The sequence below is a fragment of the Astatotilapia calliptera genome, chromosome 23 (genome assembly GCF_964374335.1).
Source record: "Astatotilapia calliptera chromosome 23, fAstCal68.1, whole genome shotgun sequence".
Taxonomy (NCBI): Eukaryota; Metazoa; Chordata; class Actinopteri; order Cichliformes; family Cichlidae; genus Astatotilapia; species Astatotilapia calliptera.
In genome coordinates, this window is record NC_137443.1 from 42,297,247 (window position 1) to 42,308,571 (window position 11,325).

At 37.3% G+C, this 11,325-nt stretch overlaps 2 long non-coding RNA genes across 3 annotated transcripts; both read right to left on the reverse strand.

Annotated features, from left to right (window-relative positions):
• Positions 1-5,224: 5,224 nt before the first annotated feature.
• Positions 5,225-5,927, reverse strand: LOC145424214 (uncharacterized). 2 transcript variants are annotated; one of them, XR_013905200.1, is made up of 3 exons: positions 5,828-5,927; positions 5,449-5,565; positions 5,225-5,371 (listed from the first exon to the last, which is right to left on the reverse strand). It is a non-coding gene; the product is annotated as an uncharacterized LOC145424214 (long non-coding RNA). The 2 variants fall into 2 exon arrangements; XR_013905201.1 differs by having other exon boundaries at positions 5,234-5,371; positions 5,708-5,846.
• A 969-nt stretch (positions 5,928-6,896) lies between these two features.
• On the reverse strand, positions 6,897-8,199 carry LOC145424213 (uncharacterized). The gene is made up of 3 exons (XR_013905199.1): positions 8,058-8,199; positions 7,822-7,966; positions 6,897-7,109 (listed from the first exon to the last, which is right to left on the reverse strand). It is a non-coding gene; the product is annotated as an uncharacterized LOC145424213 (long non-coding RNA).
• Positions 8,200-11,325: the final 3,126 nt, after the last annotated feature.

Consider the following 11,325-nt stretch of genomic DNA (forward strand, 5'->3'; position numbering starts at 1 on the left):
CCTGTAGTCTGTAATGGTCTGGAGTCCTTGCCACATGCGTCGGGGGTTGGAGTTGGAGAAGTGTTCTTCTACCTTCTTTTTATAATGGTGTTTGGCTTTTTTGATGCCCTTCTTTAGATTAGCCCTGGCTGTGCTGTAGGCGTGTGCATCTCCTGACCTAAAGGCGGTGTTGCGGGCCTTCAGGAGGAGACGAACATCCCGGTTCATCCAAGGCTTCTGGTTGGGGTACATGGTGATCCGTTTCTGGGTGGTGACCAGAAACGGCTCCAGCCAGGTTGGAATACACATGGTCTAAAGTCTTGTCTCCTCTGGTGTGGCAGGAGACATGTTGGTGGAATCTGGGGAGGACTGTCTTTAAGTTGGTGTGGTTGAAGTCGCCAGCAACAATAAAAGCAGCCTCGGGGTGTTTATTCTGGTGTTTGTTAATGGCTGCAGAAAGTTCTTTCATGGTCCGATATATCTCTGTTCAGATATTATGTTGTACTCATTTTTTTCCTCTATTCAAATAAGAGCAGTTATTGTTCATTTAATCAAACGCTGCTCAATCATCCATGTAACGAAAACTTTGATTCTCTTCATCTGGATGTAACGTTTTCAGAATCAACTTTTTTGGGAGCTGCAAAGCAGTTTCAGCTCAGAGCACCGTTCATGTTAACTTTTGCACCACTTATTGAAGCTGCATCATCATTTCCATCGAAGCTGTGTGTTGACACAGCTTCTTCTGTCATTGCATCCTCTTGTTTTTTTCTTGCTCTTGGCCTTTGTCTTTGAGCCAGAGAGATGGAGGTCCATGGCGTCATGTAAAACTACTTTGAAATTCTGACCATTTGATAATAAATTGTGAAAATGTATAATTTGAACATATTTGTTTTCACTCAGCACTACAAGCTGTATGTTCTTGCTTTTGAGCCCCGCACTCCCTCCTTTTTCCAATTCGTTTACTTCTCATTAGCACTCAGGGATCTGCACAGCTCAGGAGTCGCTGGCTGTCCCCTCTGTGACCTTCCCCAAACTGCAGCTTAAATTCATGCTCAAGCCATCTGCCATTATCTACTAAAAATGCTATCAAACCTAAAAAAAGGATGCGGTCTCAGCTGGTGAAATTGCATTATACACCGCTTTGAGGCAACTGTAGATAATTCATTTATCATTATTCAACATTGACAAATAGTAGTTGACTAATATCAGGAGCCAAAAGGAAACAAAAACAACAACAACCCCAAACTAAACTAATATTTCAGATGCCGGAAAAAAATGATTACAGTTGTTCAAATTTGCTGTCACCGAGTTAGGTGTGATACATGTACATCAATCTTACATGTAAAAAGTAGAAAACTGAAAATAAATCTGAAATATAAAAATGAACTGGTTCTTATATAAAACCTTTCTACTCTCTACAACTTGCCTCATTCACCCAATCACTTCTTTTTTTTCTCTGTAAGTGCTTTCTATCTAACATTAATACACATTCATCCTCCCGATGGATGCATCGGAGAGCAACTTGGGTTTTGCATCTTGCCCAAGGATATTTGGCATGCAGGCTGGAGCAGAGGGGGATTGAACCAGTAACTTTCTGATTAGTAGGTTTCCTACCTGAGCTACAGACACCCCAATTTGTGGTGCTTTGGAAACAACACGTTCTCATCCCAACAGGTAACGATGCTATGTGACAAGTCATCAGTATGCGTTTGGAGGCATGAGAGCCGTTTGGAATGAATCTATACATGTAAATGTGTTTTTTGTTCTAATCATGAATCGCTTTGACAAACACTACCTGATAGGGTTAAGGTTAAAGTTATGGATAGAGTTAATGTTAGGAGCCTCTGCTCCAAGTGTGTGTTACTGCTGCGAGCAGCGTTCGGTTGTTTTCAAATGGGAATCTGGAGCATCTCATAAGGATGCGGAAAGATACCTTTCACGTTACTATGAGATGCCTCAGGCCATGACAAACTTTTGGTATGTTATAAGAACTGAGGGCAGCTGTATTTGGGCCTTTATTGGCTACAGAGATTCATTAGAGGTAAGGGTAAGGAAATGTGGCTTCCAGTAATTGTCCTGAACATACACCTGAGAAAACTTCAAAATCAGAAAAAAAAGCATCAAAGTAATCTTAAAATGTGTAATGTGCTTGTTACTCTGCTACAACTGGGATCATGTACCGCATAAAAAGACTAGATAGTCTATGTGATGTGGATGCTAGAGCGAAAGCCATGGTTGATATTTGACCTTGTAGTATTTTATAGTTTCCTTCCTGGAGCCAAATAGAGAAACAAATGAAGGCCCCAATTGCAAGAAGATGCTAGCATAAAACAAGCAATATAAAGACAACATATTCTGATCAAATAGCGCTGCAGTCATTGTCTTCATACTGGTAGTGATGATGCATTTCTGATAAATGCCTGTAAAAGAAAGACTAACCATATATGGTGCTCAGTGGTGAAACTGCTTTGTAAGTTCCTTACAAACCATTTTATACTGATTAAAAAACCAGAAATGAGAACGCTATATCTGAGCAGAGATAAGCAACAGACAGCTGTGAAAGTAAGATATTCAAATTCACTGAGCCAAAGACGCAGCTACAGAACTCATGACTCAAGAGTTTGCAAAATATATCCTTTCAAGAAACAAAGTTAAAAATGAGCTTATTGTTCATTATGATAGTGAGCGATATTCCACAGGGCATTGACAGATCCAAACCACTTCACACTTCACACACTTTAGAATTAATCCTGAACAGCTCACCACAACATTGTTTTCTCCACGGGATCTGCACACAGGAAAATAAATAATGATGGGACATACTGAACATTTGTGGAGAAATCCAGTACGTTTTTTATGACGCACGTATCAAGGCTTGCTTATTTAAGAGTGAGTAATGTCTCTGATAAGAAAATTATTAGAGTCTTGCTGTTTCAGAAAGTGGTTTGAGTGCTGGTGTGATTAATGACCATATACAGTGGTCCCTCGTTTATCGCAGGAGTCACTGATAGATGAAATCCATGAAGTAGCCAACTTTATTTTTTACAATTATTATAGATGTTTTAAGGCTGTAAAACCCCTCACTACACACTTTATACACTTTTCCCAGGCAGGCATGAACATTTTCACACTTTTCTCTCTTGTTTGAACACTCTCAAAGTCTTGTAGAAAAATAAGTCCAGTGTTATAGAAGGAAACCAAAGGCACCCGCCGGTGACGATGTTTTGTCGACATTGTTGTGTTTGTTGGGGAGAAAACTTACAAACATACAGTACAGCACGTCAGAGTCACACTGCTAGCGATCGAAGCTTTATGTAAATTTGACCAGCTGAACGCATTCTGTACTGTACAGGAGACACAACACGAGATTGATTGACAATGGTCTAATTGTCTACAGCCAGTCAGGACGCAGAATACAATGCACTTAAAAAAATAAATAAAAAATGCAACAAAAAAGAAAAAATCAGCGAAACAGTGAGGGACCACTGTATGTGCTATTGGATCCCTGCAAAATTCTTCTGCTCATGTTGGAGATTCACCTTTTTCACCTCTTTTTGTGTGTTGTGCCAAACAACTGGGGTACAACAACACCTAATCTATATAATCTAAGCAGAGGTGCATCTATCCAAATCTTTACAGGCTTTCTGTGGGATACCCTTAAACCCCTGCCTTCTTAGTACCACGTGAAAGGGTTTTCTCCAGAGATGGAGAGGTTATTACTAGAGATGGACCGATCTGATATTGCGTATCGGTATCGGTCCAATACTGACGTAAATTACTGGATCGGATATCGGAGAGAAATAAAAAATGTAATCCGATCCATTAAGGCCAAAACAGAGAGAATGAAGAGGAGCTTCTTCCCCCAGGCTATTCGGGGCCTGAACCAGGTGTAGGACTGGACTCTCCCAAACACGTCACTATAAGACTGGACTCTCACACACGTCACCACACGCACCACCACACATTTCCTATAATCCTATAATTCCTATAATTTATAATCCTTATCTTTATAATCTCTTCTGCTATTTGCACATTCTTTACTGTAAATTCCTAAGTTAATTTGTAAATTTTTGTAGTAAATTGTAAATATTGTAGAACTTTTCTTCTGTCATTTAATGGTCGGGCATTGTACAGCTACAAGCATTTCACCCCCATGTCATACTGTGTATGGTTGTGTGTGTGTGACAAATAAAATTTGAATTTGAAATTTGAATTTAATTGTCAAAATCCACCATATTTGTATTTTACTTTTCTATTAATTCAGGAAAATGTCTCACTGACTCCTTACGATAACCTTTAAATGTGCGTGCAAAATGATTTTGAGACTTAAAGGAAACAGAGATGCATATAGGATTTTAAGAAATTAATTCGTTAATTTTTTTCCACAAACCGAAAATTATATTTAGTTACAAAATTTTCAATAATTTTTTAAGGTCTGGTGAAATGGGAGGAAACATTGTGACAGTCATATGAAAAGCTGGGATGTGATGCTGTTGTTTCATCAGCTAAGAGAACAAGACCAGAGAGATCAGCGTTGTGACAAAGAGCAGACGGCCAACAGCTGTAGTGCCAGCAGTTGTACTACTGGGCTGTGATGTAGTTGTCATCCCAGCACTGTTGCAGAGGTCACCCTGGCAGCAGCTGGTTTCTGCTGGAGTGATTCCTGTGATCTGTGGAGATTGTGTGCTTGAGCAAATCAGCTTGGAGGCGCAGCCCTTTACAGTCACCTTTTGTCCTTCTGCAGTCACTGAGGAAATGAAAGGAAGGAATAACAGAACATTTGTCTGAGCAGAAAAGAACAAACATGCAGACACTGAATCCTGTCGGTATATTACTTGCTGATGAGATGCAGTGGTCCTCATTTCCGTTGCAGTTTAGAGTTTGTGTGCAATCGTTTCCAACACATTGGAAGCACTTTTTCCCATTTGGAGATGAGATGCTGCCCTCTGTTGAATACAGAAATATTTGTAATATTTGTTTCCCTGCTTATTTTAACTGTGTGCCAAAAACATCAGCTTGGAAAAAAAACCAACAGAAAACAATATGTTACTAATATGTTTGTTTGAGAATTTTCAATCAGGAAATTTTCACAGATTGATTATTTTGCCCTGATCTATTCAAGCAAATACGACGATTGACCCACTTTAAAATTTCTCAACATATTTGATAAAAAGATTTTTTATTTTTTAAGTTTCAAGAACAGGAAATTAGATTTCAAAATACCAAGAAGCATGATAGAAATTACCAGGGGCAGCTTGAGAGTTGCAAAGATCAGAGGTGCAACACTTGCTGGTAATTAGAGTTCGGGCGCCTCCAAAGTTGATTGAGGCCTGAACACACTCCTCAGCCGCAGCACAACTTTTACCTTTAATATCAACCAGTTTTGAACCACCTGCAACAAAAAGACGAACCATTGAAAACTGAACCAGTTTAAAAGAAGAATAAAATAAGAACTATACAAAATCAAACCTGCGTATGAAGCTATTCTGACTGATGCACACTGAGTGTTGGAAGGACATTCTTTTGTTGTCTGAGCGCAGCTTCCAGAGAGGTCCGGTATGCATTCGTAACATTTCAAAGCACAGGCTGATAAAACAAAGATAAAGACAAGTAAACTTTCTCTTGCTTCCAATGCATGGACATATTCTAAAACATTCACTAAAACAGTTTGAAAAATAGATGGCTAACAGTACAATAAATAGTGCAATCATTTGTAGAATTGACAAACCTTTACTAAGATGTAATGACACTTGTTGTAAAAGCATTAAAAAAGAAAACATTTCATTGAATATTACAGAACTTGCTGGTTTAAAAATGTTAAAGAACAGATAACTGAACAAAAACTTGCCTTTAGGGAGCAGCACAATCCCAAGGATCAGCACAAAGATCTGCATTGTGTGATGGTCAGATAGAAGTGAATTTCTGTTTAGTTTCTGTTCAGTTTATAAGTAATTCTTATTGGGGGGAAGTGGTCTTCTTGCTGTGACCACTCCTTAACTCCTCCTTTGACAATGAAAGAACCTGACTATCAAAAACAAGCCTTTGAAACAGCATATATGTATATATGAATAGACTTCATAGAACCTATATCTAGATAATTAAATTGGTATTAGTTAGAATTCTCCAAAGTTAAAATAGAATAACATAGAATACCTGAATCTCAACATATGTATGAGGAAGAATAATATCTATTAAAACTAGTTTAAAAACCTGTTTAGTTCCAGTTTGTTTATTTGTTTGAAGTTTTAGTGATAATAAAATGCCTTATTGATTTTTGTATCAGTGTATTGATGACAGGTGGCTATATATATGCTTCTATTCATAGCTGAAGTTTTAGTGTTATTAAATTGCTGATTTTTGTATCATATATTTGATGGAATATTCTTTAAAGTCGTTTCATTCTATTGCTAAAATATGTTTAGGCTGCATTTAGGCTGCAAATCATTTTCTTTTAGAACGGACGTGAATTGTTTTTTTTTTTTCTTTGATAACCAGTGACTGTTTCAGTTGTCAGCAGAGTATGTTTTAACCATGCAACCACTCTAGTGGCACTGAATGAAAAAAAAACTGACTGTGATGCATGCTACATGCATTCTACAATACAACATATATCTTTAAAAAACCAGGCCCACCAGTTCTCTCTTTCATTTTTACCATACTTTTTACAAAGGTAATAACAAGACAGAAATCTGTATTTTCACCTTATAAAACATGTTAAGTATCAGTGCATCAAAACTGAAACACAGTCAAGAATGACTTGAATTTAAAAACTATTCTCGCATTTTTATTAGACATGTGCTGAGAGAAGACACTTTCTTTTCCCGCTCACCACCTCTGCACAGGCTGTAACTTTATCTGTAACTATCAGAATTCCTGAGGACAGTCCCAGGACACTATAGAACAAGCAGGACTCAAAGTCTGAATAATTATATTTATTTTATGTCCCAGTGATGTTTTTTTTTTTTCAACATCCCATTCAGCTGCACTTCTTTTGTCTTTGTGTGATCTGATCAGTGAAATAAAACTGTACATAAGAGCAGTTAAACACGTGTCAGCAGAGCAGACGACTGTATTCAGAGAGGGCCGAGGACTTTTTCACACCATCCCAGATACGAGCTGCATAGTGAAACCTGTGAAAACAAAGAAAGTTAAGACAGGAAACAGAGGGATAAACTTAAACGAAATCCCAATAATGTCTCAAGATTTCACAAAATTACAGTGACATAGTACAAAGAAGAAAAAAATCAAAAATTGTATGCATTTCTGCACCAACCTTAATTATTAACACTTTTACTTTCTTTATATGGCATGGAAATATGTTTCTTTTCACTGTAGTATTTCATTTTCAATTGATATTGTTTTAAGCATGTTCAGAAAAAAATTAACCTGATATCCCACAGCAAGAAATATTTTTCACTACTCTGAAAGTTTTGTGCTTGTAGGTACATGCAGCAAGTTGCACCTCAGAAAACTATTTCACAACAAACCACCAGCGCTCATTTTCTGTTGTTTACAAAAAACAAAACAAAAAGACAGCAGGTTGTAGTCACTGAAAGTAAAGGGAAGCAGAGAGACCCCTCATCTCTAATAGATATTTTGCATTTCTTCCACAGGGATTAAAAACTGTTTCTATGAGAGTTCAAAAACAATGACATTTATGATGGCTTTGTTGAGCAAACCAGTTTAAAACATAAAACTGATTCTCACCCTGGGTGCAGGATGTATTTACTTGGTTGTCTCACTTTTTTTTACCATGAATTAGTCACCTACACTTTTTGAATAGTGGAATATGAATAAAATAATTATTCATTTATAAATAAATAGTACTGATATGATGTTTACCAGTTTTTCTCAGTGAGAATAGTGTGTGACAGCTGACAGCGGGGCATGGCCAGTATTTGGCTGCGGAGTTTTGAAACCATGGTGGAAAAGGCCGGGTGTCCTCTATAGCCGGGGAGCAGAGAGAACAGTGGGTACGTTCCTGACCCTAAACAACGTACAAAGATTCATTTATTTTTCACACAACACACGAGATGTCACTTGAGTTTTACCTTATGAGAAGAATAAATGTTTGTAACCTGCTTTGGTCAAATTATCCTCCCCGTCATTTTCCTGCACAGGAAGCAAAAACATATTGACCTCGGTTGTCAGATAGTCCTGCCCCAGGCCTGGGAAGACATTGCAGTCAAGCATGGATAATGTTCCTGAGAATAAAACACATGTTATAGTTGTGGCCAGCCTGTTAATCCACTTCAGAAGTGATGCTTTGTTTACAGGACTACAAAACCAAACACATTCACTAAAAACCTCAGACCTCTACATTGGAGAGACCAAACAGCCACTTCACAAGCGCATGGCACAACACAGAAGAGCCACCTCCACAGGACAAGACTCAGCAGTCCATCTGCATCTTAAGGATAAAGGACACTCTTTCGAGGATGCCAATGTTCACATTTTGGACAGAGAGGACAGATGGTTTGAAAGAGGAGTGAAAGAAGCCATCTATGTCCACTGTGAGCGACCATCTTTGAACAGAGGCGGGGGTTTACGACACCAACTCTCTGCCATCTATAATCCAGTTTTGAGATCCCTTCCCAGACGCCTTAACGCCCACTCACATCCTGGGCCATCTGACCTCAGGAATTCGCATGATAAGGTGGGGCCAGGTTTCACAATGAAGACACCCGAAACTCTGGCTGATTGGGACCCACACCCAGTTTCACACCTTGGCTCAGGCGATTAGAGGATCATCAGGGGGTCCTTTTGTCCCTCTGTGGGGGGTTACTCCCACTAGGTTTATATCTGGGACTCTCCACCATTTGACCTTAGAACTGAAGAAGCTTGAGAGGTGAAACGTCTTCAAGCAACTTAAAGAAGTCCAGACGCTTTTCTTTGCAAGCTCCTTTGACTACGATGACCTGGATGACTGAGAACCTTCACAGACCTAACATCTATGTTGTTTATGTTGACATGGCATATGAAAATTTCTTATCTATAATATTAACTATTTACAATTTGGAATTATTTTGATTGGGATATCAAAATAACTTACAAATACAAAATACAATGATCAGTGACATAAAACAAATTGATTATTATGAGGTGAGTAGATGAGCCAAGCAGGTAGTAATAAGACTAATAGTACTAATGTAAGATATCACAGCATAACAGTAACCGTAGTTAGTGTGTGAAACACTTGTACAGATGGCATTAGGTAAAGTACATGATTACAAAAATGCACACGATTGTTTAAAAATAATAAATTGCATAAATATAAGAAACCTTCCTCTCAGTGAGTGAGTTGTTTCATCGTGATTCGCGTATATGTATATACGTACATGCGATCGCATTTCTTAAATTTCTGTATTCTTTTTAACAGATGAGCTGGATGACACTGCACAGGTTTGGAATACACACTCCATCAGGCCATCAACAAACATCAATATCCCCAGTGGTCGACCTAATGTAATGTATACATTACCTGAGCTCTACGGGACAAGAGACTTCCTTTGCCCCACTGAAGAAGAACATGTTGAAATGTGTAAAACTGAGTGTGTTTTTCAACTGACCAAACCATGTGACCCCGATGTATATGAACTGTGCAATATCATCATGACTGAGTCCCATCTGACTCCACCAACAGACCCATATCAGGCTGTGAACTTGTACATGCATTTAAGAGAGAACATCATGGCATTAGTGTAAATTGCATACACTGCAGCAGAGAACATTACTCAAAATTGACCTGTGATATGTGCGAAAGCTAACTTCTGGATGTTAAACAGACTGTAAACTGTAAGCTTTCTAGTACACAGTCATTTATGAGAATATCTTATATAGAAATATTTATTGTTGTGTTCCAGGAGGGTCAGTGAAGTAAAGTATAAAGAGGAGTCTCTGCCTGTTAATGATATTCTGAGTGTTCTTTAGCACAAAAACATTGTAATGTTCTGTCAAATGTTATCAAGTTCCATGTCTATGTGTATTACTTCGAATTACTTTAACTGTGTATTTGGCTTGATACATGGATCAAAACATAAGACACATCTTAATTTAATGTGTTAGGAGTTTTAATGTACAGTGTTTACTCAGATAATGGTGGTTTATGTTGAGTATTTTGTAATAATTGAGTTGAGTTTTTATTTACACCATCTCTATTTGTTAATGATGGGAATGTTTAGTTGTTGATGTTGGCTAGAATACTGTTTAAAATCGAAGAGATATGCTATTATGCCTTGTTGCTTTATATATATCATAACGCCAACTGTCACATTGGCAGGCTACATGAAATGGTACTAAGGGGCATCATAATCTGAGAGGGGACACCTTGGCATTTTTCTGAACTCAAGTTTCTCTGACTAAAAATATAATTATTTTATGTCATTTTTGCTTCTTTTTTTTTAACTATTTATTCTGATTCCAGAAGAGCTTTAGTTTTTTTAATGTTGGTTAAACAAAACTGAAAAAATAAAGAACTAAATTGAGACCTTTTGAACTCTTAGAATTTCTAATAGATATAAACATTCTTTTTTGGTCACTGAATTTATCTGAAGCTTATTTTATCAGCTGAATAACAAATTCTTTGCACCCACCTGTTCTGTTACATTCGAATGCTATTTTTGCAAAACTCACCACTTCTGAAAGGATGATATGTGTTGTTGAACTACCGGACAAATAAACTGAAATCTAATCAATTTCTAATTTTTTTTTGGACTATGTAGTACAGACAACTAAAAAATTGCAAATGACAAAAGCATATCGACAACATCTGTGTATTGACTGCCTGTGTTCCCAGGCACTTTAATTTCAGAGAAGGGTAGTCAGAAGTGCATAATCTGTCAAAAATGTAGCAATATTTTATAATTAACAATATATACTATTTAATCTAATTAGAAATCCTGGCCTACAATCTTGTTTATCCAAGAAACTGTTAAATCTGATTATCATTGCTTGTTAATTTGTAATTATATAAGACGGTATAAAGAATTGTGAATCATCTGTATGTCACATTATGGCAAAGTCCTTTCAAAAAAAATAACTTGTGATGGCAATATGATTTTTAACAAAACAACTAGTAAACATTTTGGAAGCTAATCAAGGGAAAATAGGACTTATTGTTACAAGATGTTTATAGGCCACATCAGCTTTAAGAATTTGTAAACAGGATCTTATCATTAACTTTCAATAACTTCTTTCGCAACCATAGTGACATTCTTTACTAATATTAATGGACTTTTCACCCTAAAATCAAATTTACACATTTTTCTGTTCGCTAGCTGTAGTATTCCTTAATCCACATTGTTTTAGTGTGAGTTGCCCAATTTTAGAGATATTGACTGTACAAGC